Below are 5,349 nucleotides of genomic sequence, written 5' to 3' on the forward strand. Positions count from 1 at the left end.
AGGAAGACAAAGAAGCATAGATCCTAAAGGAAAGACTGATAAATTCAACTACTTAGAAAATTAAGAACTGGGAGAAGTTACCTGGAAAGCACATAATCCACAAAAGAGATTTAAAAGAAAACCTACCAATAATAAGGAATAAGAAAATCTGTTAGAAAAATGGGCAAAGGAAGACACTTCACAGAAGCAGAAACAGAAATCTAAAATATGAAAAGGCACTCTATTCTCATTAGTAATCAGAAGAATGTAAATCAGACCAGGAGATTTCATTTTAAATGTACCAAACTGACAAAAACTAAATAACCAGGCAATAAGAAATTCTGACACAAAGGGACTTTTTATACACTCCTGGTGAGAGTATAAATTAATATGACTACTTTGGAAAACAATTTGTCATTATCCAGCAAAGTGTAAATCCACATATCCTATGACCCAACAATTTCTCCTCCAAAGATTATACTCTACAGAAAATTGTGCATCTATTTACCAGGAGATATACATAAACATATTTGAGGGGTGCTTGGGTGGCTTGGTCAGTTAAGTGACCAACTCTTGGCTCAGGTCATGTTCTCAGGGTTGTGAGATCAAGCCCTGCAACAAACCCCACACTGGGCATGGAACCTGCTTAAGATTCTCTCTCTCCCTCTTCCTCTGCCCCTCCCTCTCTGTTCGTGCTCTCTCAAAGAAAGAAAGAAAGAAAGACAAACCATATTTGGAATAGCATTGCTTTCCCCAGCAAAGAGAAACTAGAAATAACTCAATCTTCTACCAAGAGGAAAAATGATGGAACTATAGCTACATGCATTAACATGAGTAAGTATAATACAAAAAGGGAACAAAGCAAGCTGCAGAATATATACAATACATTTCCTTTAACACAAATGTCAAAAACATGGGAATCTAAGCAAAATTTAATTTAGGAATATAAAAGGCAAGGTTATAAAGAAATGTAAGGAAATGCTAATCACAAAATTCAAGATTGTAGTTATCCCCGAAAATGGAGGAGGAAGAAGGATATAATTGGAAAGAGGCACACTGGGCACTTCATAGGTACTGGAATATATGAATATATATATTCATATATTCATAATGCATATACATATATACACATTACTACCTTAACTATTGTTAATTTTTAAAAATTCCTGCCTCACAAGTAATTTCAACACAGCAATACACAAAACAGCAGTTATGATCTTGGCATTGGTCCAACATCACATGCAATTGCCAAACTGCAACAAATGAAGAAAAGAGGGCAAATTCTCAGTACATAGTGTGGGCTCAGCCTTCTCAACTCATCACTGGTAGTAGTAAAGTTCTGGGTGTTATTATATATGAAATATATTTACTATATTGGCAGTGCCTCTACTGGCTGGACTCTTCCTGACCATAATGGGTAAATCCTTGGCTCCCACAATAGCATCCTACAGACTTGTCTTAACCAGATGTATTCTCCATAGGGATGCACTATATTAAAATAGATGAATCAAAATATATTTATAGTTTTTTTACCCTGTATTTCAATTAAAATTCAAGTCTCTTTTGAATAATACATCAATTAGGTTAAATCTATTTTTTTTAAAAAACTCATTATCAGGAGTTATTAATTAAGAAAAATTGTTACAACGGATCCCGACAGGCTGCGTGCACAGCCACGTTTGAATGGCTTACAGTGGGGTTCAGCGCAAGAGCAGAGGAACGTTCTGGGTTGTTGGGCTCAGGTGATCAGTGCCGGGTCTGGGCTGAGGCGTCCTGAGGTGCCAGGAGGCATCGGTATTTAAGAGACTATGGCATCTGAAGCCCACAATGTTTAAAAAAAAAAAAAAGAAAGAAAGAAAGAAAAAGAAAAAAAGCCTTTTGTAATAATATTGAGGATCATTCCACTGATCTTCCTAGAAAAGGGATCTCAAATTTTACTAATAAGAGCATGAAGGAGGTTAGGAAAGCTCCCAAACTGTTGACTGCTTACGTAAAAAAAACAGTTGGACAAGCTGTGGAAAACCCAGATATACTACATCAGGGATCTACCACAGAAAGAAAGTGCATCGTCCTTTTCTAAATTCTGGTTGCAGGGAAAAAACAGTCCCCTACAAGTGGGGACTGTGACATGGCAAATAAAGAAAATCAACTGACTTGTGTAGCCCACCTGCCTGAAAAGGTACGCCATGATCGTCGAACATATTTGGTTAACTCCAGTGATTCTGGTTCTTCACAGACAGAAAGCCCATCATCAAAACATAGTGGGCTTTTTTCTGAGGTTTCTGAAGACCATAAAACAATGGCACAGGTTTTGTTCAGCAGGTATTTGAGATTGAATGTAGCTGTAACATTCTGGAGAAAGAGGAATAGAAGTGAACTTGTAGTTTATTGGGTGAAGATAGAAGACCTTGGAGCTGTTGTGGACTGCCTTCCTGTGTTCACCAATAGTTTACAGGAAGAAAAACAATACATCTCACTTGGCTGCTGTGCAGATTTGCTACCTTTAGGGAAGTTCCTACTTAAAAGCAAATTTGAAGAATATATAATAGTTGGTTTAAACCAGCTTCAAGCAGTCATAAAAAGGTGGTAGTCAGAACTATCATCCAAAACAGAAATTATACATGATGGAAATATTCAGATTGTAAAACAACAGTTAAATGGATTATGGGAACAGGAAAACCATCTTATTTTGGTTCCAGGATATACTGGTAATATCGCCAAGGATGTAAGTGCTTATTTATTACAGTTGCATTGACAGACTTCATCTACTCAAGAACGTTTTATTATTCAAAATGTCCTCAGACTAAAATTTCTTTAAAAAAAAAAAAAGTCTCATCTGAGAACTGTGAATTGTGAAAAGAAATCAAAACCCTTTTCTTTTTTTCTTTAAAAAGCCACATATGAAACCACTAATGAAACCCTAACAATCTACTTCACATTGAAGTAGAAAAATATCCAGAAGGAGCAGCTTCAACTTCAATGAGGTGAAAGAACACTATGAAGATTGCCTGCCTTTGCTGCATTTGGGATTTACATGGTTCTTTGGTAACACTGTTTAAGAACTACTGGTCTTGGGGCCCCTGGGTGGCTCACTGGGTTAAGCCTCTGCCTTCGGCTCAGGTCATGATCTCAGGGTCCTGGGATCGAGTCCCGCACCGGGCTCTCTGCTCAACAGGGAGCTGCTTCCCCCTCTCTCTCTCTCTGCCTGCCTCTCTGCCTGCTTGTGATCTCTGTCTGTCAAATAAATAAATAAAAATATTTAAATAATAATAAATAAATAAATAAAAGAATTACTGGTCTTAATGCGATCCTGCATAAGAATATAAGTCATACAAAAAAAAAGAATATAAGTTATACTATGTCAAAAAGAAGACAGGACTTATGACTAGGAATCACAAAGACTAATTGTGACTTTTTTGAAGATTGTGTTTTAGAAGAAAATACTTAAATGTGTGCAGCTAGTTTCTTTTTTTTTTTTTTAATTTATTTATTTGAGAGAGAGAGAGACAGTGAGAGAGAGCCTGAGAAGGGAGAAGGTCATAGGGAGAAGCAGACTCCCTGCGAAGCTGGAAGCCTGATGCAGCAGTTGATCCCGAGCCTCCAGGATCATGAACTGAGCCGAAGGCAGTGGCTTAACCAACTGAGCCACCCAGGTGCCCCTAGTTTCTTATTTTGAAAAGACTTTGCAAGTTTAACACATCATAGCAAATAATCAATACTAAAAATTTGTCCACACTGAGACTGTGTATGCAAAATGCATTAATTATTAATAAGCCAATGTGTATGATACCCATACTTGTTTAAAAAAATTAAAACTGACCATGCTTCTGTCATAATAAAATCATGGGTTTAAATCTGGGGTTTCTGCTCATGTAAGATGTGGTTCTTAAAACCTATTCCATACCATTTTTAAAACCTGAGAATATTTTTAGGATCTTTGATTTTTTTTTTTTTTTGCCAGAATCATTGTGTCATGTATATATCTATTATTCCTATATAAAAGAGAAAGGTGAATATGTATTTGTATGAAGCCTTAACTGGAAATGTCCATGGAGTTGGCTAATTTATATTCACTTTTTATTATATATAGATTCCTAATATTTTCAGTTCTGTATCATTTAAGCTTTCTTCATTTGAGTAAATTTACTAAATATTTCTAAAAAAAAAATTGCTAAATCAAAGTCTGGCTGTAGTATACAGCTGGGCTCTTCTCACATTATTGTAGAATAAAAAGGCATTAAGTTCTGTCAGTTTCTTTTAATGTTAAGTTTAGCAGTTACTTATAGAGCTAAGTATTCATCTACCCTATGACAGCAGTTGCACATGTACATATTTACTTAAGAGAAATGAAAAATTATGTCCACAAAAAATATGTGCATACGTCCACAAAAAGACTTGCTCAAACAGCTCTTTACATAATAACCCAAAACTGAAAACAATCCAAATGTCCATCAACAGAAGACTAGATAAATAAATTGTGGCATATTTACACAATGAAATACTATTCAAAATTTTTTTTTAAGATTTTATTTATTTATCAGAGAGAGAGGGGGAGAGAGTGAGCACAGGCAGACAGAATGGCAGGCAGAGGCAGAGGGAGAAGTAGGCTCTCTGCTGAGCAAGAAGCCTGATGTGGGACTCGATCCCAGGACGCTGGGATCATGACCTGAGCTGAAGGCAGCTTCTTAACCAACTGAGCCACCCAGGCGTCCCGCTATTCAAATTTTTTACTTTATTTATTTACTTACTTATTTTTAGAGAGAGAGAGTATGCAACGGAGGCAGAAGGGGGGGAGAGAGAGAATCTTAAGCAACACAAGGCTCTGTCTCACAGCCCTGAGCTGAAATCAAGAGTCAGACACTCAACTGACTGAGCCACCCAAGCTCCCTTCAAAATTTTTAAATTAGCTATTAATGCTTATAAAAGTATGAATGAATCTTCAAACTTTATATTTAGCAAAAGCAGCTAGCTACAGATTATGCATTACATAATTCCATTTATATGAAGTTAAAAAGAATTTGAATTTAATCTCTAGTGATTGAAATCGAGCAGTGCTTGCCTATGGGCATGCGAATTGACTGGAAATGAGCACAAGGGAATTTTCTGGAGTGACAGAAGTATTTATCACCTCAATTGTGGTCACATGGGGTGTACATTTATCAGAAGTCAACAAATCACACATGGAAGGTCTGTTCATTTCTGTTCATTTCTCCATATTTAAATTTTACCTCAAAAGGACTTTAAGCTTTAGATGTTACATATTAAATGTAAAAGAAATGAAATATTTTATTCCAGTAAATGAACATCTTTCAGCCTCTAATCTCAATGAAAAAAATTTTTCTGCTGTATTTGGCTCATTACAAAGGTATT

General features: G+C 36.1%; 1 pseudogene; it reads left to right on the top strand.

Annotated features, from left to right (window-relative positions):
- Positions 1-1,787: 1,787 nt before the first annotated feature.
- On the top strand, positions 1,788-2,734 carry LOC132022286 (KATNB1-like protein 1; annotated as a pseudogene).
- The last annotated feature ends 2,615 nt before the right edge of the window (positions 2,735-5,349 follow it).

The sequence above is a fragment of the Mustela nigripes genome, chromosome 7, assembly GCF_022355385.1.
Source record: "Mustela nigripes isolate SB6536 chromosome 7, MUSNIG.SB6536, whole genome shotgun sequence".
Lineage (NCBI taxonomy): Eukaryota > Metazoa > Chordata > Mammalia > Carnivora > Mustelidae > Mustela > Mustela nigripes.